This window comes from Phyllostomus discolor, chromosome 4 (genome assembly GCF_004126475.2).
Source record: "Phyllostomus discolor isolate MPI-MPIP mPhyDis1 chromosome 4, mPhyDis1.pri.v3, whole genome shotgun sequence".
Classification (NCBI taxonomy): domain Eukaryota; kingdom Metazoa; phylum Chordata; class Mammalia; order Chiroptera; family Phyllostomidae; genus Phyllostomus; species Phyllostomus discolor.
The window spans coordinates 102156501-102184047 of NC_040906.2; the positions used below are offsets into that span (position 1 = coordinate 102156501).

At 38.3% G+C, this 27547-nt stretch overlaps 1 protein-coding gene and 1 pseudogene across 11 annotated transcripts in view; one reads left to right on the forward strand and one right to left on the reverse strand.

The window, feature by feature from the left end:
* Window positions 1-26077, reverse strand: part of WDR33 (WD repeat domain 33) — a 92499-nt gene extending 66422 nt beyond the window's left edge. For 6 of the 11 annotated variants that reach the window (XM_028509009.2, XM_028509011.2, XM_036023716.1 and 3 more), the window contains exon 1: window positions 25902-26076. The gene's annotated coding sequence lies outside the window, so the exon portion shown is untranslated. Of the gene's footprint in view, window positions 1-25901 lie in introns of all 11 variants that reach the window. The other 5 variants (XM_036023709.1, XM_036023710.1, XM_036023711.1 and 2 more) reach the window with 2 other exon arrangements.
* On the forward strand, window positions 1842-18605 carry LOC114494894 (annotated as a pseudogene).
* Window positions 26078-27547: the final 1470 nt, after the last annotated feature.

Genomic DNA, 27547 nt, shown 5'->3' on the forward strand with positions numbered 1-27547 from the left:
CCTAGGTATGTGCCGTAACTGGGAATCAAACCTGAAAGCTTTTGGTGTGTGAGATGATGCTCCAACCATATGAGCCACCCAGCCAAGGTTTCATAGTATCCCTCAAAGAGCAGAAGTTTTTAACTACAATGAAACCTTATTTGTCAATTTATTTTGTTTTTTTAAGATTTTTATTTTTATTTATTTTTAGGGAGGGAAGGGAGGGGGGGAGGGAGAGAGAGAGAGAGAGAGAGAAACAAGTCAATGTGCAGTTGCTGGAGGCCGTGGCCTGCAACCCAGGCATGTGCCCTGACTGGGAATCGAACCTGCAACACTTTGGTTCACAGCCCGCGCTCAATCCACTGAGCTACGCCAGCCAGGGCTCAATTTATTTTGTTTTTAATCTTATCTAAGAAATCCTTATCTAAAAATCCTTTGTAAGCCAAGGTTACAAAGATTTTCCTGTGTTTTCTGACAGTTTTATTTTACATTTATATCTATGACCTATTTTGAGTTCATTTCTACAGTAAGTAGAAATCTTTGTAAGCCAAGGTTACAAAGAGTTCATTTCGCCTGGCTGGCGTAGCTCAGTGGATTGAGCGCGGGCTGCGAACCAAAGTGTCGCAGGTTCGATTCCCAGTCAGGGCACATGCCTGGGTTGCGGGCCATGACCCCCAGCAACCGCACATGGATGTTTCTCTCTCTCTCTTTCTCCCTCCCTTCCCTCTCTAAAAAAAATAAAATAAAAAATAAATAAATCTTTAAAAAAAAAAAAAAAAAGAGTTCATTTCTACAGTAAGTAGAAATCTTTGTAAGCCAAGGTTACAAAGATTTTCCAGTGTTTTCTGACAATTTTATTTTACATTTATATCTATGACCTATTTTGAGTTCATTTCTACAGTAGTTATTAGGGATAGGTTAAGATTCTCTCCTTTTTTCCTCATATAATGTCCAATTGTTCTGACACTATTGTGCTGGAAGAAAGGACCTTTTTTTCAACTAAGTTGCTTTTTATCTTTGTTAAAATCAAGTGACTATATTTTGTCCAGATTTACCTTAGAATCTTGATTACTATAACTTTTTTAAAAAAGATTTATTTTTAGAGACAGGGGAAGGGAGGGAGAAAGAGAAGAAAACATCAGTGTGTGGTTGTCTCTCGCACTCCCCCTACTGGGGACCTGGCCTGCAACCCAGGCATCTGCCCTGACTGGGAATCAAACCAATGACCCTTTGGCTCAAAAGCCAGCACTCAATCCATGGAACCACAGCAGCCAGGGCTTGATTACTGTAACTTTACAGAATGTCTTGATATCAGCTAGATTCAGATCGGATTCTCCAACTATGTTGTTGTTTATCAAAAGTGATTTAGCAATTTGCTTAACATTCCATAATTTCAAAAAGCAGCTTATTCATTATCTACAAAAAATATTGTTGGACTTCTGATCTGGGCAAATCAATGTGAGGAAAAATTACATCTTAACTATACTGAGTCTTCAAATCATAAGGAGGTAATTTTCTATAATGATTTTTTCCATCAGTGTTTTGTAGTTTTCAGCACATAAATCCTGTGTGTGTGTGTGTGTGTGTGTTCAGATTTATACCTTTTTGGGGGTGCTATTTAATTGGTACTATTTTTTTAACTGATTTCTATTTCCAGTTGTTCACTGCTGGTATAAAGACATAATTTTTTACATTGCCCAAAGATCCTGATCCTGCAATCTTGTTATAAGCTCACTAGTTTTAGAAACTTTCTTGTACATTCCTTGAAGTTTTCTGCATAGACAATTATGCCATCCACAAATAGGAGCAATTTTCTTTACTTGTGTTCTAAAAGCCCTTTTATTTATTTTTCTTGCTTTACCATGGTTCTCAACCTTAGAGGAGAAGGTATGTAGTCCTTCACATACAGTACTATTATGTATGACATGAGCTATAGATATTTGCAGATGACCTTTATCAGGCCAAAACAAAAAATCGTTTCTATTCCAAGTATGTAAGAATTTTTATTGTTAAGTGTGAAGAATTTTGTCAACACAATTTAAATTTGAGGTATTTAATGATTTGATACATTAAAAACCCAATTTGAAACACTGTAAAATTTCACTCACTCAACCTGTTCAATAGAAGTCAGAATTCAGCTTTGTTCTTAAGAAAATAATTTCCAGCCTTGACCGGATGGTTCAGTTCACTGGAGCATGGTCCCTTACACCCAAAGGTTGCTGATTCAATCCCTGGTTAGAGCACATACCTGGGTTGTGGGTTCGATCCCTGTTGGGGCACATAGGGGAGGTAACAGCTCAATGTTTCTTTCATGTTGATGTTTATGTAATTCCCTACCACTTTCTCTCAAGTGGCAATTTAAAGGAAAAACTTTTTTCTTCCATTCAAGGATATAGTTAGTATATGTATAATCTTTCTAAAGCAACAGGGGTTCTATTCAATCTTCTTTAATGACTAGAGAGTATTAATTTATAAATGACAAAAATATAAATTCAGTTGCTTATTCTATGTTGAATTAAGTTTTCAACCAAAAACCTGGGATAGTTTTTACCTGAAAATTCTGTAAGACTGAAAGCCAACATGAAAGTGAGAAATGGAGAATTCAATCCAATATAATATTTCTAGTGAACTAACACCAGCTTCATCATTACGTTATCATAAATAAATAAGACACAAGTCAAATATCTGAGTCTATTTGAAATACATTTTATTTATTTATTTGTAGCTTTACCTGAGGACAATTTCATTTGCTTTTTTTTTAGAGAGAAAGAGGAAGGGAGAGAGTAGTGAAAAGAAACATCATGTGAGAGAGATACATTAATCGGTTGCCTCCATAGGCACCCAGATTGGGGATATGAGCCTGGATGGGATTGTATGTGTTTGGACCAGGGTCACACACACATGTGCCCAGACAGGAGATAAAACCCACAACCTCTGCTTGTGCCTGACCGGAGGTGAACCACAACCTTTCAGTTACAGGGCAACATTCCAACCACTGAGCTACACCAGTCAGGGCTGAAATACTTTTAATCGAAATTAATTTAAATGTGAAATAAAAAACAACTCTTGAAAAAAGTTATCCTTTCACATGTGCTTAAGCAATACCGTCTACTCCCAAACTGGAACCTACTAATAATTTAAAAGCCCCTGGAAGTTGATGGTATCAGTACACGGGGAATAATCTACACATTGAGAACTTTTAATGCCAAAGGCTCTGATGGGTACAATCTCTGGAACAAGGTTATATACCTACCAAGCAGACATAATTGTACTTTTTAATCCATGAAAATGAAACAATTTAGTTAGTTCTCCAGAGCTAGAGGATAGAAAATACAGACAAAACAAGTTAACAAAACAATTGCATGCACAAACGTACATATATAAGGTTCCAGAAGACACCTAGCTTAGAAACGTCAATAAGTTAATGCAATAAGTAAGCACTGGCTGGTGTGGCTCAGTGGACTAAGTGCATGCCTGTGAACCAAAGGGTCATAAGGGTTTGATTCCCAGTCAGGGCAGATGCCTGGGTTGCAGGTCAGGTCCCCAGTAGGGGGTGCACAAGAGGCAACCACACACTGATGTTTCACTCCCTCTCTTTCTCCTTCCCGTCTTAGAAAATAAATAAAATCTTTTTAAACAAAAGTTAATGCAATGAGAAGAAAAAGGCAGGGGAGAACTAGCCTCGATTATGAGACTAAGAAGGCTGTAACAAACCTTGATGAAATCTCAGGGGATTTTTTATCCACACCTGAGGATATGTTTATTGATTATTTTGGGGGTTGGGGGAAAGAAACATTGATGGGTTGTTTCCATATGTGATCCAACCAGAGATTGAACTCACACCTAGATATGTGCCCTGACCAGGAAGCAATCTGCTACCCATTTGGTAGACAGGACAATGCTCCAACTGACTGAGACACCTGGCCAGGGCTGCAATCTTGACAGTTTTGTTTTCTGTTTTTTTGTTGTTGTTTACAACAAGACTTAACAAGGATGTGGAGAAAAGGGAAACCTTGTGCATTCCTGGTGGGACTAAAAACTGGTGCAAAAACTATGGAAAACAATTTAGAGGTTAAAAAGTAAAAGTAGAACTACCAAAAAACCAGGGAAAGTTCCAGCCAAGATGGAGGCTTATGTAGAAACCCTTCGCTTCCTCATATAACCTAAAGGAAGATAACAACCAATCTAAACACAATAAATGAGAAGTGCCAGAAAATCAAACTGCATGGAACACCAACAATGAAGGAATTAAAAAAACATGCAACCAGACCGGTAGGAAGGAGCAGGGCAGCCGGGTGGACAGAAAAGACCCGCAGCAAGGTGATGGACCACGCAGGCAGGGCCTGGCTGAGAGAACCCAGGGCAAGGTGGGGGATCACTCCGGCAAGGATGGCTGAACAGGAAACTGAGACTCAGAGCTGACTGTGGACTACAGCAGGGGTTGCCACCGTGGGAGAACTTCCCAGTCTCACATGAGAGTTAGTTGGAAAGTAGGGCTAGAGCCAAGCAAGCAAGGTACATTGTTCCCTCCCTGACCCTGCCCCCACAGACAGCGCCACAATGCAGCAAAGAGGGTTGTGCTGCTCCAGTAAATACCTAAGGCCCCACCCCCTTACAACTTAACAGATGTGTTGAGACAAAGTAATATGGACCAAATGGAAGAACAGAGCAAAACTTCAGAAAGAGAGCTAAGCAATGAGGAGACAGACAACATATCTGATGGAGAGTTCAAAACCCTGGTAAGCAAAATGCTCACAGAACTGATTAAGCTTGGTCGAAAAATGAAAGATACGCAAAGTAAAATAAAGCAAAATATTCAGGGAACCAACAGTGACAGGAAGGAAACCAGGACTCAAAGCAACGATTTGGAACAAAAGGAAAAATAAACATCCAACGGGAACAGCATGAAGAAACAAAAATTCAAAAAAAATGAAGAAAGGCTTAGGAACTTCTTGGACAACTTTAAATGTTACAATATCTGAATTACAGGGGTGCCAGAAGGAGAAGAACAAAAGCAAGAAATTGAAAACTTACTCAACAAATATTGAAGAAAAAACTTCCCTGATTTGGCGAAGGAAATAGACTTCCAGGAAGCCCAGAGAGTCCCAAGGAAGTTGGACCCAAAGAGGAACACACCAAGGCACATCATCAAGTTACCCAAGATTGAAGATAAAGAATCTTAAAAGCAGCAAGACAAAAGGAGACAGTTACTTACAAAGGAGTGCCCATAAGGCTAGCAGCTGATTTCTCAAAAAGAAACCTTACAGGCAAGAATGGACTGGAAAGAAGTATTTGAAGTCATGAAAGACAAGGACCTATATCCAAGATTGCTCTATCCAGCAAAGCTTTCATTTAGAATGGAAGGGCAAATAAAGTGCTTCCCAGATAAGGTCAAGTTAAAGGAGTTTATCATCACCAAGCCACTATTATATGAAATGTTAAAGGGACTTATCTAAGAAAAAGAAGATCAAAACTAAGAACCGTAAAATGACAACAAAGCCACAACTATCAAAAACTGAACCTAAAAAAAAAGAAAAACAATGAAAACAGAAACTAAGCAAACTAGAACAGGAACAAAATCAGAGAAATGAACATCACATGGAGGGTTTTCAGGGAAGGGTGGAGGGGAGGAATGGGGGGAAAGTACAGGGAGTAAGAAGCATAATTGGTAGGTATAAAATAGATGGCTAGGGGTTAAGAATGGTATAGGAAACAGAATTCAAAGAACTTATATGTGCAACCCATGGGCATGAACTATAAAGAAGGGGAATGCTGGAGGGTTGGGGGGCAAAGGGGCAATAAAGGGGGAAAAAGTAGGAAAACTATATTAGCATAATCAATAAAATATACTTTTTTAAAAAAGTAGAACTACCATATAATCCTGCAATTCCACTTGTGTTAAAATGAAAACAGTAGCTCAAAAAGATATGTTCATTGCAGCATTATTTTTTAAATTTTTTAAAAAGACTTTATTTATTTATTTTTAGAGAGAAGGGAAGGGAAGGAGAAAGATAGGGAAAGAAACATCAGTGTGTGGTTGCCTCTGGAGCTCCCCCTAATGGATACCTGGCCCACAACTCAGGCATGGGCCCTGACTGGGAATCAAACCCACAACCCTCTGGTTTGCGGGCCAGCACACAATCCATTGAGCCACACCAGCCAGGGCTCATTGCAGCATTATTTATAGTAGCTAAGATATGGAAACAGTCTATCAATGAATCAATGGCTAAGAAAATATGGTACACACACCACACACACACACACACACACACAGAATATTAAAAAAGATTTTTTTCCATAAACAAGGAAACCTTGCATTATTTACAACATGAACAAACCTTGAGCACATTACGCTAAGTGAAGTAAGTCAGAGAAAGACCAATGCTCTACAATATCATATATACAAAATCTAAAAAAAGCAAACAGACCTGGCTGGTGTGGCTCAGTGGACTAAGTGCTGGCCTGGAAACCTAAAGGTTTCCAGTTCAATCCCAGTCAGGGCACATGCCTTGGTTGTGGACCGGTCCCCAGATGGGGACATGCGAAAGGCAACTGATCATGTATCTCTCCCACGCTGATGTTTCTCTTCTTCTTTTTCTTCCTCCCTTCTTCTTTCTCTAAATAAATAAAACCTTAAAAACACAGACATACACAAGCTCATTGATACAGAGACACAGAGCAGAGGTGTAGGGGGAGGTGTGGGGGACATGAGGAAAGGGACTTTAAAAGGTATAAACTTCTAGTTATAAGATAAATAAGTCATGGGGATGTAACGTACAACACGATGTCTATAGTTAGTTATACTCTACTGTGCACTTGAAAGTTCCTAAGGGAGAAGATCTTAAAAGTTCTCATCATAAGCATAAAACTTGTTAACTATGTAAGATGACTGACGTAAACTAGACTTATTCTAGTGATCATTTGACAATGTATACAAATACTAAATCATTATGTTGTACACTTGATATTATGTCAATTATACCTCAATTTTTAAAATTAGTGCAAAACAAGTTACAAATTTACTGAATTTATACAGTTCAATGTAAGCTTGGTAAGTACAATCTACCTTATCACATTACATAAATAGCACAGATATTAATATTAATCATTGCTAATTGTCTTATGTGATAACCTTATAGTTATTTAAGAAAATCTCTTTATTCCTACAGATAATAAACACTAAAGTTTTTAGAAGTCTGCATCTTTCAGAGTTCAAAAAAATGAATGAATAAGTGAAAAGCATGCTGCATATCAGAAGTGTCAAACTCATTTTCACCAGGGGCCACATCAGCCTTGTGGTTGCCTTCAAAGGGCCAAATGTAATTTTAGGACTGTATAAATGTAACTACTCCTTAACTAGAGACAAGGAGCTCAGTGCTGCCACTGGGTAGAAACAAGGTTCCAGGCTGGATAAAACAAGGTGGAGGGCCAGATTCGGTACACAGGCCTTGTGTTTGCCACCTGTGCTGTACATAATTTACTTTCTAATGACTATTAGAAGGCAGTTCAAAATCCTGTTTTACCTCAGTGTTGCACTACTATGGACATTTACGATCACATATTATATATACTGTGAGCCAAATTTGTATTGCCTATTCATAATTTGCACGTTTTAAAGAACTTGCCCACTATGAAAACAACACAGTTATGATAGAATACCTAGGGAAAGAATTTGAGAACACAAAGGGAAAAGGGAAGAAGAAAATATGCCACAATTAGTTAACTATTTGCAATTGTGGATTACATGTCAAGTTTTACTTTCATGCCCTAATAATTACAGCTTTAAAGTTTTCCATATTAAAAACTCTACAAATTTTTTTAAACAACTTCCTAGATGTTCCACTAAGTATAACATGATTTATTTAAACGTCCCATTGTTGGACATAAGAATTGTTTTAAAATATACACTACTAAAATTCACAATGCATTCATCTTTGTGCACAATGCTTTTTCCTCAGAACCATTTATATCCATCACAAGAGGAATTACTGAAGTCAAATAAGCCTTGCTACTTCAGGTTTAAAAAAATAATTTTTACTTGGCTGTTTCTATTGTTTTAACCTTCTTGATTATTAGTAAGGTTGAATACTTTTTTCCCCACGTTGTTAACCAATTTTATTCCCACTCTTAGGTACACTCTCTTTCCACCTCTTATGTATCTTGCTTTGGAAATAAATCTACATTTAGGTCTTTGTCGTTTGCCTTCCATAAGAGCAGATTCGGGGAAAAACTTCCCTACATTTATAGTTGTTTGAACTTTGAATTTAAAAGCATATGTCTTATATTCCTGGAGTTAACAACAATAAAAAAAATACCTTAATCAGAAAAACACTGTTTCCCTGTGCTCAAACATCAATGGATCCTCCTTATTCAAAGATTTCACATTTGCTCATTTGTCTCCTCACTAAATTTGATCATATCAATATTTGCCCCATATCAATATTTGCAGTCTTTGGTGGTAATTTGTAGACATGCACAGAGCAGCAAAAAATTTCAATCACCAAGAGCTCATTCCCAGCTAAGGCCTAATCAGGTGGTGCTCTGCCTTCTTGTTTCCTCTCTCATACTGTAAACAAGTGTCCTTTTGCAGGCTATTGAATGTCATGTTTTTGACATGTTTGTGCTTTTTACTGATGATTTCACTGCTTAAAATGGTACCCAAATGTGCTAAAGTGCTATCTTCTGTTCCTAAGCACAAGAAGGCTTTGGAGTGCCTTATGAAAACCATATGGTTAGAAGGCATGGTTCAGGCATTAGGTCAGGTGGGAGCTGTTAACTACTGCTGTTAGCCACTGAGTTCAGTTAATCAATAATACACATTAAAAAAGGTCTCTTTAAACAGAAACACACAAAAAACAAGGTTATGTTTTGATTGGCTTAGGCAAATTTGATCACCAGAGGCTCCCAGGAATCTAACCCTGTGTTCACCCTAGGAGAAACAGTTGAATATTTGCTAGTTCAGTGTTTGCGGCAACTTTACAGAACATAACTGCCATGAGTAATAAGGATCACCTAGGTTTGGCAGCACTAACTATTCACAAGAAAAACAAAAGAACTGGATGATATACACAATATAAGGTTATTCTCATTCTCTCATTTTAAATTTCCTTCAACAGCAGAACCCCTTCTTAAAGTCACATCTAAAAAGTAAATTCAAGATACACAGCAAAGTTGTACTACCATCCTAATGCTATCCATAACTCCTCAACAGAGTCCCTAAGCATTGGAGGGATGGACACAATATCATCAGAGTGCAAAGTACAATGAACTTGGGAAGCTAGGGCTCTCTATAAAGGCTCTTCCTTCCCTATCTTGGAGAAATTTTTGACATTCTGGGTCTTTGCTCCATCTTTAAAAGGATCGGTATTTTTTTTTTAAAGGACCAGTATTAAGGACTATTATTATCGCCCAACAGTTACCATTTGTAAAGTACATAATGACTATGACTTATAATCTTCCATTTGACATTCAAGAAAACTACTGCTATTTTTAAACCACAACTGGAAGTTATTTCCAGAAAGTACCTTTCTTTATAAATTTATAAATTTCAGAGAAGCATTCTATGATTTAATACAGACCCATGAAGGCAACTAAAAAAACTGTCTCACCCTGGCTAGCGTGGCTCAGTGGACTGAGCACCAGCCTGCAAACCAAAGGGTTGTCAGTTTGAGTCCCAGTCAGTGCACATGCCTGGGCTGTGGGCCAAGTGCCCAGTAGGGAGCGCACAAGAGGCAACTGCACATTGATATCCCCTTCCCTCTGTTTAAAACTAAATAAATAAAATCTTTTAAAAACTTTTCTATTTAAAAATAAATGTCTTACAAACAAAACAGTTCAAAGGCACAGGCAATCAAAAAACAGCTAAATATGTTGCTTTTGCCCATTATATCATGGAATTTTATATTACTATTAAAATTTGTTTGAAATATTTTAAACAAATTTACCTGATCTGAAACTATGTAGAAAAATTAGATTGTAAAATAAAATTTACAACTATTTTAAAAGAACTGTATACTTTGAGGCAAAAGTCAAAAAATGGGAAGAAACATATAAACGCAACAGAGTATGGGATTATGGTAAAATCTTGCCATTTCCTTTATACCTTACACTTTTCCAAGTTGTCCACAATAGATATGAATTACTTTTATAAAGAGGTACGAGTGGTGTTTTCCTTTTTTAAAAATGTTCTTCTCAAATCTCTAGCTTTGCCAAATAATGTGCCACAAAGCATTTCAATAAACAATGGGCTATATAAAAGATGGTGATCCACTAAGATTATAATGGAGCTGAAAAATTCCTATCACCTAGTGATGCTATAGTCATTGTAACACTGTAGTGCAATGCATTACTCACCAGTTTGTGGTGATGTTGGTGTAAGTAAACCCAGTCCACTGCCAGTCATATAAATGTATAGCACAATTACATGCAGCATATACTTGATAATAATAAACGTTATTGTATTTACTCTATACTATATCTATATTATTAGACTGTATTCTTTCAACTTATTTTTTGAAGTCTGCTGTAAAATAGTATGCCATATTACTCCAGAGGCAGCCTCACGTATCTTGTGTTTCTTGATTACATATACAGTGTCTCTTGATTGCATCATTTTCTCTTGTGCTTGATTTAACCTCATATTGTTTTGTGTAGTAACATGCTGTACAGGTTTGTAGCCCAGGAGAAACAGACTGTACCATTATAGCCTAGTGTAAAGTAGCTATACCATCTAGGTTTATGTAAGTGTAGTCCATGATTCCATAGAACAGTGAAATTGTTTAACACATTTCTCAGGACATATCCCTATCATTAAGTAGCACATGACTGTACTTTCAAAACCTTTGTTGGTATATTTCTATACCAATGTTCTCAATTACTTTTGTAAATTTATGCTCCTTTATTATACTCAATTTAATTTTCAGCAGTCTTTATACTCACAAAGTACACTATGTATAATCCTAGAAAAGCATGTATTACAATGGTAAAAACTACATGTCTGTCTAAACCATAAATTCCTTGTAAGCAAGAACTGAACGTTGTAATCTCTACATTCCCAATAATTTGCATACACCTGGCACACATGAAAATTGTGATAGATATATCGTAAAATATGAACTATGTCCAGAAAGTATCCAGCCATGTAATACGAAAAATAGGCACTTATTGAAGAAGATACAAGATAAAAGAAACATAGGACAATGACCCCTCAGCCCCTTTCAAAATAGGTGCCATGGGACCTCACACAGTTCTCCCAATTGCCATCAGTTGCCCTGTTATATTTTCCTGAATGTCATCTATGGTCTGAAATCTCTTCCCTTTCAAAGGTGATTTTAGTTTTGGAAGAGCCAGAAGTTGCAGGGCACCAAATCTGGTTTTAAGGGTGCTAAATCACCTGGGTGATTTAATGTTTTGTCAAAAACTCCACAAGATGTGATGCATGAGCAGGTGTGCTGTCATGATGAAGTTGCCAATCACCAGTTGCCCTTAACTGCAGCCTTCTGAATTATCCAAACAGTTTCCTTGGAGAAATATTCAAGCTTAACACTAAACTTGATGCAGATTCACTGCTCTATTCTCTTGGTCACTATGAAGGCAACAGCCACACAATCCCTCAACAGCATCTGTCACCCCCCCCCCCCGACTAGTACAGTGAAGTTGTCATTGTTCATGGATGAGCATTACAGTCCACTCTCCTTGGCTGCAGGGTTACATTGATGTCACACAGACCACTCTCATTATATTAACAGTGGTTGAAGATTTTGCAGATAGGCATCATATGCTATCAGAAAATCGCCATTGGAAAACCCAGTAACACTTGCTGCAGACAGGCTCCACCAATAGCTGCTAAAATTAGTGAGCAAAAAATAGAGAGGCAACATATATTTACTTAGTTTCAAAGTATCCTCAAAATACTTATTAATTACAAAGGAAAAATAGTAACCATACAGGAAAAAAGGTCCAGCAAACAAAATATTTGCTCACAGAACAGTAATTTTTGTTTTTGTATCACAGGGAATGAACTAAAAGAAGTTTCACCAAACTGAAAAGACATTTTTAGGATAGTGTACCTTAAAATACAGAATATGTTACACATACAAAAGAAACATTTTAAGGTAGGAGGACAATGCTTAAGATTAACAAAGAAATACAGTCCATTCTCTAAAACAACTATAACAGAGATAATAATATAACAGAGGCAACAGCTTTCTTAGCTGTCCAAGAGTCATGCTTTCTGTATTAGGACTCCTGGACAGAGAAAGCAAGTACTGGTTTCAACTAGTCCTAAATTAGGTTGGTAGAACACAGAGGTTTGATTTGTAATTAAGATAACTTCCTGTGAGCAAGTCTTTTCTTTTTTTTTAAGATTTATTTACTTTTAGAGAGAGGGGAAGACAGGAAAACAGGGAAACATCAATGTGCAAAAGAAACATTGATCAGTTGCCTCTCCCACACTGCCAACTGGGGACCTGGCCACAACCCAGGCATGTGCCCTGACCAGGAATCTAAACAGTGAACTTTTGCTTTGTGGGCTGACACCCAACCCACTGAGCCACACCAGTCAGGGCTCTGTGAACAAGTCTTAAAAAAAAAAAGTGTATGTATTAAAAATAACAAAAATCAGGAAGACTGCTCTAGTTAAAAAGACTAAGGAGACAACCAGAGAGAACATGTGAACCTTAATTAGGTGCTGGTTTGAAAAATCCAGCTATCAAAGACCAGTGGAATACAGACCAGCTATTACACAATAGTAAGGAATTATGGCTTTGATATGATACTGCATGCTAATGTTGCATGTTGAAACATTGTGTCATGGACAGACCTCGTAAGTATGTAATATGTATGCATGTAGAGACATAATGTCATTAAAGTTATACTGGGGTAAGACAAGCCCAAAATTCAGTATGACCAGTGTCCTTATTTTTCAAAAAAAATAAAATTTTGTACACATGTAATTAAGACTGGAGCTTTGCTGGCACTCTCCTTCCCAGGAGCATACCCACATTTCTGGTCCCCCACTTTCACCCAGGCACATTATCCTTGCCTTTCCTAAGCTCCAAGGGCCCTTCTTCTGCTTCTGTAATTTGTTTCCTGAGCCTACAAAGCACAGCTGGCTCACTTCTACTACCTTTGTAACTTTCCACATACACTTTCTCTTTTAATTTGGGAGAAAAAAAAGATTGGAGCTATGCTGACACAAGCCAAGAAATTACCAGAAACCAGAATAGAGGCCTGGGGACAGATCTTTCCCTAGCACCTTCTGAAGAAACACAGCCCTAATAACATCTTGATCTTGAACACCTAACCTCTATAACTGTAAGACAATATCTATTGTTTAGGCCACTCAATTTGTGGTATTTTGTTATGGCAGTCAAGGTAAACCAATAGAGAGAGAGAATAACAGTAAAATTAGAACAAAAGCTGAATTTAGGAGACAAGTATATGGTATTAACCTCTTTCAACTTTTTTGTATGCCCAAAATGTTTAATACCTTAGGGTAATACCTTAGAATTATGTGACTAATCTATTTTCCAGCAACCATTCATTTAGTAGACAGTGATGATAATTATCTGATTAAAAGGAATTTTTTTTATCTCGATCCACAAAATAACTTGGTAGGATTTTCACTGGGATCATGTTAAATCTACAGATTAAATTGGGGAAAACTCACATCTTGACAATACTGAACCTTTCTCTCTATGTACATGGAATATTTTTCCATTTATTTAGATCTTTAATTTCTTTCTGTAAAGTTCTGTAGCCTACCTACTGCAGATTTTGCACATTTTGGGGGAGATTTATACTTAAGTACATTTTTGGGTGGAAATGTAGAATACAGCACTGTTTTTAATTCCAAATTCTAACTGTTCATTCTGGCTATATGAGAAAGCAATTGACTTTTGTGTGTGTATCTTATACCCTGAAACCTTGCTATAATCCCTTACTAGAGGTATTTTGATTCTTAAGATTTTCCACATAGACAATCGTATCTTCTGTGAATAAAGACAACTTTAGTTCTTCTTTCCTAATGTGTATACCTTTTACTTCCTTTCCTTATCTTATTGCATTACCTAGGACTTCCAGGACAATGCTGAGAAGGAGTGGTGAGTATGAACATCTCAGCCTTGTTCCTGATCTCAGCATCTAGTTCCTCACTATTAAGTATGGCATTAGCTGTGAGTTGTATTTTTTTAAAGATTTTATGTATTTATTTTTAGAGAGAGGAGAAGGGAGGGAGAAAGAGAGGAAGAGAAACACTGACTGGCTGCCTCTTGCACACCCCCAACTGGGGACCTGGTGGACAACCCAGGCACCTGTCCTGACTGTGCATCGAATTGAGGCCCCTCCTGGTTTGCAGGCTGATGCTCAGTGCACTGACTCACGCCAGCCAGAGCTGTGAGGGTTTTGTCGATATTCTATATGAACTTAGGGAGTTCCCTTCTATGCCTAGTTTGCTAAGCATTTTTATCATGATAGGTAGTGAATTCTGTCAAATGTTCTTTTATATTCATTGATTTAATCATACGATTTTTCTTCTTCAGCCTGTTGATTGTGATAGATCACATCAATTCATTATTTAATGCTGAACCAGACTGTTATAACTGGAATAAATTCCACTTGGTCATAGTGTATGTAATTCTTTTTATTCATTGTTGCATTAGATTTGCTAGTATTTTGTTGAAGATTTCTGTGTTTATGTTCCAGAGATACTGGTCTATAGTTTTCCTTTTATAACATCTTTTTTTTTGGTTTAGTATTAGGCTTCAAATATGTGTTAGGAAGTATTCTTTCTACTTCTATTTTCTGGAAGAGATTGTAAAGAATTGGTTTAATTTCTTTCTAAACTGTTTGGTAGAATTCACCAATGACCCATATAGGCCTGGTGCTTTCTGTTTTGGAAGATTAAGATTATTAATCATTAATTTAATTGTATTATCAATTTCATAAGCTTCCCCACCATATGCCTTGCTTAGAATCTTCAGACATAGAAATATTGATAACACAACAGGACAAAGGGCTATAAAAGCATGTACAAAATGCTATGGGATTCTGGATATGAACCCAAAGAATTGAAAGCAGATGCAGTAAGAAGTGTTTTTAAACCCATACTACACAACATTATTCACACAATAGCTAAAAGATGAAAAACAACCCAAATGTCCATAGACAGATGAATGGATAATGAAAGTATAGTGTATTCAATATCATTCAGCTTTAAAAAGGAAATTTCAATACATGCTACATGGATGAAACTTGTAGAACTTATGCTAAGCCACAAAAAGAGGGTTTTTCTAAAGTGGTTCATAAGCAGGGCAGGGTGAAGAGGAAACAGAAATTCCTGTTAAGCCAGCTCAGACACGCTAAAGAGTTTAAATCTACCAAATACAGCAAGAAGCCTTAACTGACATCTAGATACATAAATGGGTAAAAGGAATTCAACGACATCCTCCACCTTGCAGTCATATGTAGAATTCTAATATGGATATTTACATTTTGGGGAGCAAGAAAGCAGGGTCATGGGGTCCAAAAAGTAAAAAAACACTGTTGTAGGCAATGATGAATCAATCATCCCAGAAATGCAGATTATAAAATTTGTAATTTAGGAAGATAAATTGTCCTATGCCCAAACATTAGTTTGCTGTATATAGCCCAAACTATCTCCAAATTTATAACAATGGTACCTACTAAATAGATGAAAGGGGATGAGAGAATAGCCACAGAAAGGAGCCAGATCACCACATATCTTCTTGTGCCTTCATTTTTTTTACATATACATATATATGAATAAGTGATAAAAATAACACAATTTACGAAAGTAATGCTACTGATAAACACCCAACAAAGGTAGCCATGTAAAGAGAAAGGCAGATTGGAGCAATATACCTACAAATAAGCCAAGGAAAGCCAAGGACTGCTTGCAGTCACCAGAAGCTAGGGGAGAGAGGCATGAAATGGCTTCTCCCTCAGAGCCTCCAGAAGGAATCAATTCTAACCACACCTGGATTTCAGATTCCTGGCCTTCAGAACTATGAGAATAAATAAATTTCTGTTGTCTTAAACACCCTCCCCCAGAAAGGTAATGCTATTAACTGTAGTATTATGGATACGGTCAGACAGAACTGAAGATGTCTATTCTGGGCACAAATTTGATATTTTAAAAAATAGCTGGAATCAAACATTGTGGGTAGAAATTGTGGGTTAAAAAACAACTCCTTAACAGTATCACCTACAACTTGAGTACCTGAAACACATGAGAAAGGCAATGGGTTACACACTTAGGCATGTGTGCAAAATCTACCAAGAAATATTAAGCTAAATCCCATGATTTAAAGACAGACTTAAAGGCTGAAAATCATTAGGTTACTAAAATAAAAATACACAAAAGTCCTAGTTAACAATTCACAAAATAGTGTGACCACAACTCCCGATGGAAAATTTTCCTGATTTAGACTTTACTAAATAGCTCTTTAATTGTCATAATTTTAGCTTTCTCCCAAAGACAATGAACAAAAAATCCGTTTCACATTGTACTATGAAATGTTCTGGTTTTCCTTTTCTGGGTTTTTTCTTTTTTTTAAGAGTACTAAACTTGTATGCAGGTGACCTGGATTCTGCCATAACTGTGTAACTAAGAACAAATTTAATCTCCTCAATCCTGTGTATCTTCTAATTAAAGGATCAATATTTAACGTTCTCTTTAAGTAAAATACTCTGTAATTTCAATATTACATATAGAGTAGACAAAATTTTCAAAGTTTCTGTCTTTTTTTAGGATTTATGTTATATATTTTTTATTTTTTTCCAATAATTTTATATTTCAGCCCCTCTAGAAGGGTTAAGTTACATCACCACAGTGGTCAGAGCTGGTCAAGTTGTGCTGTGGTTTGGTGTGGCCTGAGTCCAGGTTCCTAAGTCCAGGGTCCGCACCCAGTGCCACCCACCAGCATGCCAGCCAAGGACTCTGGCCCTGCTGCCATCCAGGAGGGCTGGTTCCAGGAGGGTAACTTCCATGAAAAGTGAAGCCTGGATACCAGGAGTACCAGGTACCAGTACTAGAGTGGTACCAGGATATCTTTGTCTTCTGCAGTAAGAGTCATGGCAACACGTTGGTGTTGGAGCAAGTCATCAGTGCATGGAAAGGGATGAGTTCTCCTACCAGGAGATGATAGCCAACCTGCCACTCTGCAGCCACCCAACCCATGAAAGGTGCTGATCATTGGGGAGTGGAGACACAGTGTCCTGGGAAGGTTGACAGTGGTGAAGCATTCCTCTGTGGAGTCTATGGTCCAGTCCAAGACTGAGGAGGATGTCATTCAAGTCTCTAAGAAGTTCTACTGGCCATGGTCATTGGCTACTCCAGGTCAAAGCTGATGCTACACGGTTTGAGCTCATGAAACAGAACAAGGACAGCTTTGACATTATTATCACTGACTCCTCTGACCACAGGGGCCCTGCTGAGAACCTCTACAAGTAGTCCATTACCAGCTTATGAAGACAACCCTCAAGGACAGAACACTCTGTTGCCAAAGCGAGTGCCAGTAGCTGCATCTAAACTTCATTAAAGACATGATGCACTTCCACAGGTCGCTCTTCTCATGCTCTTCTGAGCTAGGCCTACTGTACCATTCCCACCTCACCCCAGGAGCTGGACTGGCTTCATGCTGTGCAGCAAAAACCCAAGCATTCTAGCACCCGGTGCAGCAGCTGAAACAGAAGCAGGTCAAACAGATGCAGCTAAAATATTACAACTCTGATGAGCACCCAGCAGCCTGAGTTTGCCTACAAGGCCCTACATGAATAATGTAACCTGAGCCCAGGTGCCAATGCCCATACCACCCAGGACCTTGGCCAAGGAAGCCATGTACAAGACCCCTACCAGCACACCCACCAACCAGGTGTTACAGGCTCTAGAATGCTCCTCAGCCTGCCCTGCTGAACAGACTGCCTGTCTCTCTCTGTGGTGTCCAGCCTCCAAACCTATACCAACTGTGTACAGCACCATCTCCACCCTCTGTTACCCTTTACCCATCAAACATACATATTTATAACAAAAAAAACTTTTTAATAATTTTATATTTCAATTACAGTTGACATACATTAGTTTGAGGTGTACAAGATTAGACAATTCTATACCTTACAAAGTGACTTGAACATACTTTTCTCCAAAGATGACAAATGGCCAAGAAGAGTATAAGATGTTCAAAATCCTTAAACATCAGAGAAATGCAAATTGAAACCACAATGAGTTGTATTTACCACCTCACATCCACTACAATGGCTACTATCCAAAACAACAAAAAAACAAATGATGATGATGATGTACAGAAATAATTAAAATACTCAATGTCAAAGACAAAGAGAATCTTAAAAGCAGCAAGGGAAAAGAAGTGCTTTACCTGCAAGGGAACTCCTGTAAAACTGTCAGCTAATTTCTCAATGAAACTTTGCAGGCCAGAAGGGAATGACACAAAATAATCAAAGTGATGAAATGAAAGGACCTACAAGCACTATTACTCTACCCAACGAGGCAATCATTTAGAATCAAAGGACAGGTAAAGAGCTTCCCATACAAGAAAAAGCTAAAGGAGTTCATTACCACCAAACCAGTGTTATAAAAAATGGTAAAAGGGTCTTCTTTAAGAAGGGAAAAAAAGATCAAAAATAGGAATAATGAAATGGCAATAAATGTCTATCTATCAACAATTACTTTAAGTGCAAATGGATTAAATGGACTACAATTAAAAGACATTGGCTGAAAACAAGACCCTTACATATGCTATCTACAGAGATTCTCTTAGAATGGAAAGACACACACAAAAAGTGAAGGGATGGGAGTTCTGGCCAAGATGGAGGTGTAGGTAGAGACACTTTGTTTCCTCACACAACCAAAAGGAGGACAATAACCAATGTGAAATCATAAACAACCAAAAGCGCCAGAAAATCAAACTGCATGGAACAACAACCAAGGAATAAAAAAAAAAAAAAAAATCAACCAGAACCACCAGACCTGTAAGGTGACAGACTGGCAGACTGACTCAGAAAAACTGCCGCAACATGCAGAAATTGGGGGCTGGGCTGACTTAATGGGACTCAGAGGTGGCTGTGGGCTACAGCTGGGGTTGTCGTAGTAGGAGAAGCTCCCAGTCTACAGAAAGAGTCCCAGAGTCCGTTGAAAAGTGCACTAGACACTGTAATTGAACAACACTAAAAAAGTTTTAAGAAAAAAAGAGAGAAGTACACTAGAGACGAGCAGGTGAGCTGCACTGTTCCCTCTCTGCCCCCTCCCCCACAGGCAGCACCGCAATGCAGCAGAGAGGGTTGCCCTGCCAGGGTGAATACCTATGGTCCCGCCACCTTACAACCTATCAGCTGCACCAAGACAAAGAAATACACTTACAACCTATCAGCTGCACCAAATGAAAGAACAGAGTAGAGCCTCAGAAAGAGCTAAGCAAGGAGAAGACAGCCAACACATCTGGTGGAAAATTTAAAACCCTGGTAATCAAAATGCTCACAGATCTGATTGAGCTTGGTCGAAAAATGAAAAAACAAATGAAGGATACCCAAAGTGAAATAAAGCAGAATGTTCAGGGAACCAACAGTGACAGGAAGGAAACCAGGACTCAAAGCAACAATTTGGAACAAAAGGAAAAAATAAACATCTAACAGGAACAGCATGAAAAAACAAGAATTTGAAAAAAGTGAAGAGACTCTTACAAACCTCTGGGACAACCTGAAACATTCCAATATCCAAATTATAGGGCTGCCAGAAAGAGAAAACCGACTGCAAGAAATTGAAAACTTATTTGAACAAATAATGAAGGAAAACTTCCCCAATCTGGCAAAGAAAATAGACTTCCAGGAAGTCCAGGAAGCCTAGAGTCCCAAGGAAGGTGGACCCAAAGAGGAACACACCAAAGCACATCATCACTAAATTACCCAAGATTAAAGAGAAGGAGAGTCTTAAAAGCTGAAAGAGGAAAGAAAAGAGTTATCTACAGAGGAGTCCCCATTAGACTATCAGCTGATTTCTCAAAAGAAATCTTACAGGCAAGAAGGGGCTGGAAAGAAGTATTTGAAGTCATAAAAGGCAAGGACCTACATCCAAGATTACTCTTATCCAGCAAAGCTTTCGTTTGGAATGGAATGGCAGATAAAATGCTTCTCAGATAAGGTCAAATTAAAGGAGTTCATCATCACCAAGCCATTATTATATGAAATGTTAAAGGGACTTATCTGAGAAAAAGATCAAAACTATGAAAAGTAAAATGACAACAAACGCAACTATCAACAACTGAACCTAAAAGAAAAGAAAAACAATGGAAACAAAAACTAAGCAAACAACCAGAATGGGAACAGAATCAGAGAAATGGACATCACACAGAGGGATTTCAGTCAGGAGGAGGAAGGGAGGAATGGGGGGAAAAGGTACAAGGAAGGAGAAGCATGGTTAGTAGGCAAAAGGTAGACAGGGAGAGATAAAAAACTGTATGGGAAACAGAGGACTCAAAGAACTTATATGTACAATCCATGGACATGGAGTAAGCAGGGAGGGGAATGCTGAAGGGTTGTGGGGGGCAGGGCAGAGGAGGGATAAGGGGGGAAATTGGGAAAACGGTAATAGCATGATCAATAAAAATATTTTTTAAAAAATGAAAGATAAAAAAATGAAGGGATGGAAAAAGATATTTAGTGGAAATAGAAACAAACAAAGCTGAAGTAGCAATACTTAGATCAAACAAAACAGACTTTAAATAAAGGCTGTAACAAGAAACAAAGGACCCAGCCATTCCACTTCAGGTTATTTTTTCTGAAAAAATCCAAAATAATAAATTGAAAAGACAATGTTCACTGAGGCATAATTTACAACAGCCAAGATATAGAAGCAACCTAAGTGTCCATCAATACATGAATGGATAATTAGGTAGTACACATATACAATGAAATAGGCCTCAGCCATAAAAAGGAATGAAATCATGTCTTCTGCAACAATATAGATGGACCTAAAGGATAGTGTATTGCGTGAAATAAGAGAAAGACAAATGCCATATGATTTCACTTATGTGTGAAATCTGAAAAACAAAATAAACAAGCAGACCTGAAAAAAAACAAAGCTGTACATAAAGTGACTATTTTGATGGTCACCAGAAGGGAGGGAGATTATCGGCTGGATAAAAAAAGTGAAGGGATTAAGTACAAAGTCTGTCTGGAAAAAGTCCAGCCATTGTTAATATAACAAGAATGGTTTGTGTGACATCGATGTAACCCAGGAACCAAGGAGAGTGGACTGGAATGGTCATGCCTGAACAATGACAACTTCACTGTACTAGTGAGTGGGGACAGTAGATGCTGTTGAGTGAGCATGTATCCTGTGTGGCTGTCACATTCACAACCACTGAGTGAGTAGATCAATGAATCTGTATCAAATTTTCCAATAAGCTTGAATATATCTCCATGGAAACTATTTGGATGATTCAGAAGGCTTTTGGGGACGATGCAATGAGTGCAGCCCAAATAAAAGATGGCACAAATGCTTCCAAGATGGTCGAGACTCTGTTGAAAGTGATCTACCTCCTGGAAGGCCTGCAACAAGCAGTATACCTGAGAATGTTGAACATGTATGGAATACAATCAACAAAGATTAGCAACTGACAATGCAAGAACTAGAAGCTGATCTGGATATTCCAAAAACTACTAAGATTTTGACGCAGGACCTTGGCAGAAAATGTTTTGTGGCAAAATTCATCCCATGGCTTCCGCTACAAGAGCAGAATGAACATCTTGTAGAATGAACATCATGCTGCAGCTGCTAATGATTTGATTTAAACTGCTACCAATGAACCAGATTTCCTCAAGAAGGTCGTAACTTGAGATGAATCACAGATCTACTGCTATGATACAGAAACAAAGGCCCAGTTGTCCCAATGGAAGTTGCCGGTTCTCCAGGCCCAAAAAAGGCAAGGCAAACAGATCAAGATCTGTTAACTGCGTTTTTTGATTATGAAAGTGTTTGTCCATTATGAATACGTCCATCCAGGCCAAACAATTAATAAGGAGTACCCCAATGTTCTTTGTTGGTTAAGAGATTCAATAGGATGAAAAGGGCTGCAGCCATGGGCAACTGGTGATTGGCAGCTTCACTCATGCATCAGCCTTGTGCAGAATTTTTTGATGAAACATCAAATCAATCAGGTGACTCAGCCCCCCACAGCCCAGATTTGGCGCCCTGTGACTTATGGCTTTTCTCAAAATTAAAATCACCTTTGAAAGGGAAGAGATTTCAGACCATCGGTAAGATTCAGGAAAATATGACCAGGCAGCTGACGGCTGTTGGGAAAACTGTGTGAAGTCCTGAGGTGCCTATTTTGAAGGGGACTGAGGCATCATTGTCCTATGTACAATGTTTCTTGTATCTTCTTCAACAAATGTCTCTTTTATTCCACACTACATGGCTGGATACCTTCTAGACAGACCTTGTACAAATTGGTAGTTAGGGAACTGTCATGGGGATGTAAAGCACAATATAGGAATATAGTTAATAATATTGTTATAATTATGTATAGTGTCAGGTACTAGATTTATCAAGGTGATTGCTTCATAAGCTACACTTAATGGCTCATCGCTGGGTTGTACACCTGAAACTAATATAATTTTCTACATTAAATGTAATTGAAAAATTAAAATAAAAAATTAGTGTATATAGAAATGCAAAAAACCAATTATGTTGTACACCTAAAACTAATGTCATACGTCCATTATACTTCAATTTAAAACACTGAAGTGACATCAGCAATTAAATTCTCATCACTAAATGAAAATATCAAAATTTACTCATGCTTACTATATATTAGACACTTCCTCTCACTTCTGAGATATAATTAACATTTTTATATAAAAAGAAACTGAAGTTCAGAAGTTTAATTAACTGACCCAGTATAAATAAAGCTAGGTAGTAGTGAGCCTGGCATTCAAACCCAGTTGTGCCTGCTGCTGAAATCCATGCCCTTTCCAACATTACCCAGACCCGGGAATTCATAGGCCCTCAAATTATGAATATAAGGTACAACACGAACATTATGAAGTTAGTCACTCTACCAGAAAATATTAAAATGTTTATGGTCCAGAAAAGATGAGAGTAATCTGGGTAAGATTTTCCAAAATACTTAAAGGCTTGTGTTTAGGACCAATGTAAATCTTTGCAACAAGAAAAGAAATGGTACAAAAGAGAAAGTGTTCAGCAAAGTTTTGAACCTGTATCTCTGTCAAAGACAAAAGATAAAATACTTTTAAGTATTAAAACTATGATCAACCCTGAGTGGTGTGGCTCAGTGGATTGAGTGCCCACCTGCGAGCCAAAGAGTCTCTGGTTCAATTCCCAGTCAGGGCACATGTCTGGGGTGTGGGCCAGGTCCCCAGTTGCTGACATATAAGAGGCAACTAATTGATGTATCTCACATATTGCTGTTTCTCTCCCTCTCTTGCTCCCTCCCTTCCCCTCTCTCTAAAAGCAAATACGTAAAAATCTTAAAAAAAAAAAAAAAACCTGATCAGTCAACTTACTTAGTCAAACACATTACAACAGAGAAACTCACCACTGCCAAGGAAAAAAAATTAACATCTTTTATAAGCAAAAGTTTCAACACAAAATCCTGGAGTAATATTTGGCAGAAAACTAGGACACTTTGGAATCTTAAACAACAAATCTGTAATGCTTAAACAACAACTGGCACGTTTCTGACATTTAATTAAATACTTCGATAATGAAGATGTCTAATCTGCAGGTTCCAACTAATTAGTACTACTTTAAAAACACTAAGTTTTAATCTTTTCCTAAGCGACCTCAAAAGAATTATGTGAATATCTTAATAAGGGAATAGCTTTCATTAATACCTTTGTCAATGTATTTGTTGAAGTTATAAAGCTTTACTGTAACCTTACTTTCTAATTCTGAAATATGATACAGTTCAAACTTCAGCAACTAGGTAACATGTTTTTCCCAAAGTAATGTGAAAAAGTATATGTACTTAATATTAATACTTGGCAAAGAGAGTTCAAAAAAGCACCTGAAGTGGTTATTAAAATAACTAGCCCTGTATGGTGTGGGTCAATGGACTGAGTGCCCACCTGAGAACCAAAGGGTCTCCAGTTAGATTCCCAGTCAGGGCACATGCCTGGGATGCGGACCATGTTCCCAGTAGGGGGCACTCAAGAGGCAACCACACATTGATGTCTCTCTCCCTCTTTCTCCCTCCTTTACCCTCTCTCTGAAAAAAAATACAATCTTTTTTAAAAATGTTTAAGTGTAACTAAAGCCTTACAGCATGTTAAAATTGTGATGGCAAAATCTGTCCTTTTCATAATTTTTGCCAAAGAATACAAGGTAAGCCATCAACATCATAAATAAGGATTTAGCCCTGGCTGGTGTAGCTCAGTGGATTGCACACGGGCCTGTGAACCAAAGGATCACTGGTTTGATTCCCAGTCAGGCACATGCCTGGGTTGCAGATCAGGTCCCCAGTTGGGAGCATGCGAGAGGCAACCACACACTGATGTCTCCCTCTCTTTCTCCTTCCCTTCCTCTCCTAAAAATAAAAAAATTAAATCTTTAAATAAATACGGATTTATTTTTTCCTAAAGCACTGTGATGTAAAACCAACTTTCTACCAAAATCCTTCCCACATAAGAATGCTAATTAATAAATTTGCCACAAAAATAAAATTTTCCAAGAAAATAGGCTAAATACAGAACTTCAAGCCTCAGCACAAATACAAATCCATACAGTATTTTTACCTTCTAGGCAAGGAAACCAATTAAAAAGTGAGCAAGTATGATAGAAGATCAGTGTTAAGTGCAACTAAGACTGAGGTGTGGGAGAGGGGGGAGACGGAATACTACTAGGGAAACAATTAACATGTTTCACCTAAAAGCTTTGAATTAAACAGATCTACCACTGCACGTTAACAGGCAAAAAATAAAGTGTGCATTAATCAACTCAGTGCTCCCAAGAGGTATGCCTTTTAACATAGGCTTTTGTTTACACTCTAATGTCTTCCAGAGTTCCTAACAGTTTTTTTTTCTGTGCAGAAATTACTTCCAAACATTTAATAGGCTTTCTACAGGTCATCCGTACCTTTCTGATTTGATTTACACATATCCAATTACGAATTCCCTATCGACCTGCATACTTCTTTCTCCGGATGGGCCACCATCCACAGGGTTACAACCACGTATCAACATTTTTCTTTTCTTTTTTTAAAGAATGCTTTCTAAGAACCTAAATAACTAGTTGCCAGAGGCAACCAAAAATCGGAACTGTGGAGGGAGTTATTAATGGGACTCTTGCAGGGAACATGATTTAACGCAAACAAAATAATAATGTAAGTACTACAAAAGAGCAGGGTTTTTGCTTGTCAAGCTGTGTACTTATTCCTGTTACTAATACCGATTACAAACCACGATAATATCGAGGTTAAACCTTCTGCCCTCGCAGATTTTTGCATTAACTTCCCGTGACCCCTTAAAGTGTAGAGACTTAAACCAATCATTCACAGCCACACTCCGTTCAACTCTAAGCACAACCCCTTGCACTCCCGCCCCAAATCTGCTTAAACCGCTTCCCTCCTCCAAACTTCACATCCTACCCGCGGCCTACCCTACACCTACGTCTGGTCGCCACCAGTCGCCAGTGAAGGCCGTAGTCCTATCATGCCTTGTTTTTCTGGTCTACAACAAGCCTCCAACCACTTCCCCAAATGCTCCAAACAGCCTTAAACAATCCTCCCGACGTCGAGTTTCCCTGCTCTTCCTACCGGTTCGCAAGCGCCCCGCCAGGCCTCCAAAGCACGCAACGGCCGAACTTGAAAATGGCGGAAAGTGCCCTCGCCTGCTACCGGCGAGATGTCCTGTGGCACCGCCTTACTCACCTTCTGGAGCGGAGCGGAGCTCTCAATGAATGACGAGCGAAGAGCTCCGGTTCACTGCCGGGTGTGTCCCTCCTGTGGGCCTCCTTCCTCCGCACCTCTCAAAACCTCTCCTCCAAAGGAGCAGCCGCCATGTTCCTCTGGGAACTACCGAGCGCACGCCCTTGCGTCAACGCGCACCGACGTACGACTCTACGTTACGCGCGCCTGAGCCACCAGGTTCCGTAGGGTTCAACCTGCGCATGTGCAGAGATGAGGGGCCGGGCTTGGTCAGAACCCTACGCGGCCTATCAGAGCGTATCCTTTGTTGCCTCTAGAGGAATGTTGTCTCTGCTTTGGGTGGAGGAGAGAAGCTAGAAAGTTTGTCTGTATTGACTGTCCACGTTGTGAGGCAACCCTGAAGCAAATTTGAACGAGAATTTTGTTCGGTATTAGGTTATATGGCCAAACTAACGGGAGAGTCAAATTGTGGACAAAGCATTTGACCTTGCAAAGTCTTTTAAAATGGTGTCTCATACCTGAGAATGTAAATGAAAGCCCCAAGCTGAGTCAAGAATGCAGTTACCCTATGTGATAGTACTTCTAGGTTAGAGTCTATAGCCCAAGAACTAAGTAAGCCCTATGGTATAACCACTTTGGAAAACTTAACAGTGTGTAAGAAGCCACACAGCAATTACACTACCAGAAGAATATATCCACCAAAGAAGGCTTGTACAAGAATATTCATACCAGCTTTATTCATACAACCAAACAATGATAATCCAGATGTCCATCAGTACTTGATGGTAAATAAACTAGGGTGTGGTTATACAGTGACCAGTGTAGCAATAGAAAATAATTCCTGATGATCACAAAAACCTGGATGAATATCACGGGTGTTGTTAAATCAGTCACAAAAGAGCACACTGGATGATGGAATTTATATGAAGTTGAGAATAAAACTTCAAGCAAGCCGTCTTCTAAATTTTGGAAAGTAGTATGGCAATATGAATCAAGAGTCTTAATATAATTGTCTAACCACTATATTGTACATTGGGAACTAATACAAAATAATGTTGAATGTAAAATATAATTAAAAAAAAATTTTAAAGAATCTTTAAAATATTTATTGCTTTTGACCCTAATCCTTCTTCTAAAAATCTATCCTAAGAATACTCTGAGAAATGTGAAAAAGAACTATCGACATACCTGTTACTGAGGTAGTACTGAAGATAGAAAAAAAAAGGAATAAATTTAAATGCCCAACACCAGACAATAGTGCATCATACAACAGAATACTACACAGACATTACAGAGTATACAATATAAAGTTTTAATAACATCAGAAATGCTTATAATCTCATTAGAGTGGGATATGAATATCAACAACTGTAATTACAGAGTCCAGCCCAAATAACAACCCCCCTTTCTATATTGTTGTTCTGTTAGTTGTCCCAATTTTTCCCCCTTTCTCTCCCCTGCCCCACCCATCCCCCCACCCCATGACAGTCAATCCCCACTCTATTGTCCATGTCCATGAGTCATTTATGCTAGTTCTTTAACCAGGCCTTTCCCCCTCTTGCCTTCCTCATCAGCCTTCCCCTTCCCTTCTGGTTCCTGTCAGTCTGTTCCTTGTTTACATGCCTCTGGTTCTATTTTGCTCATTTGCT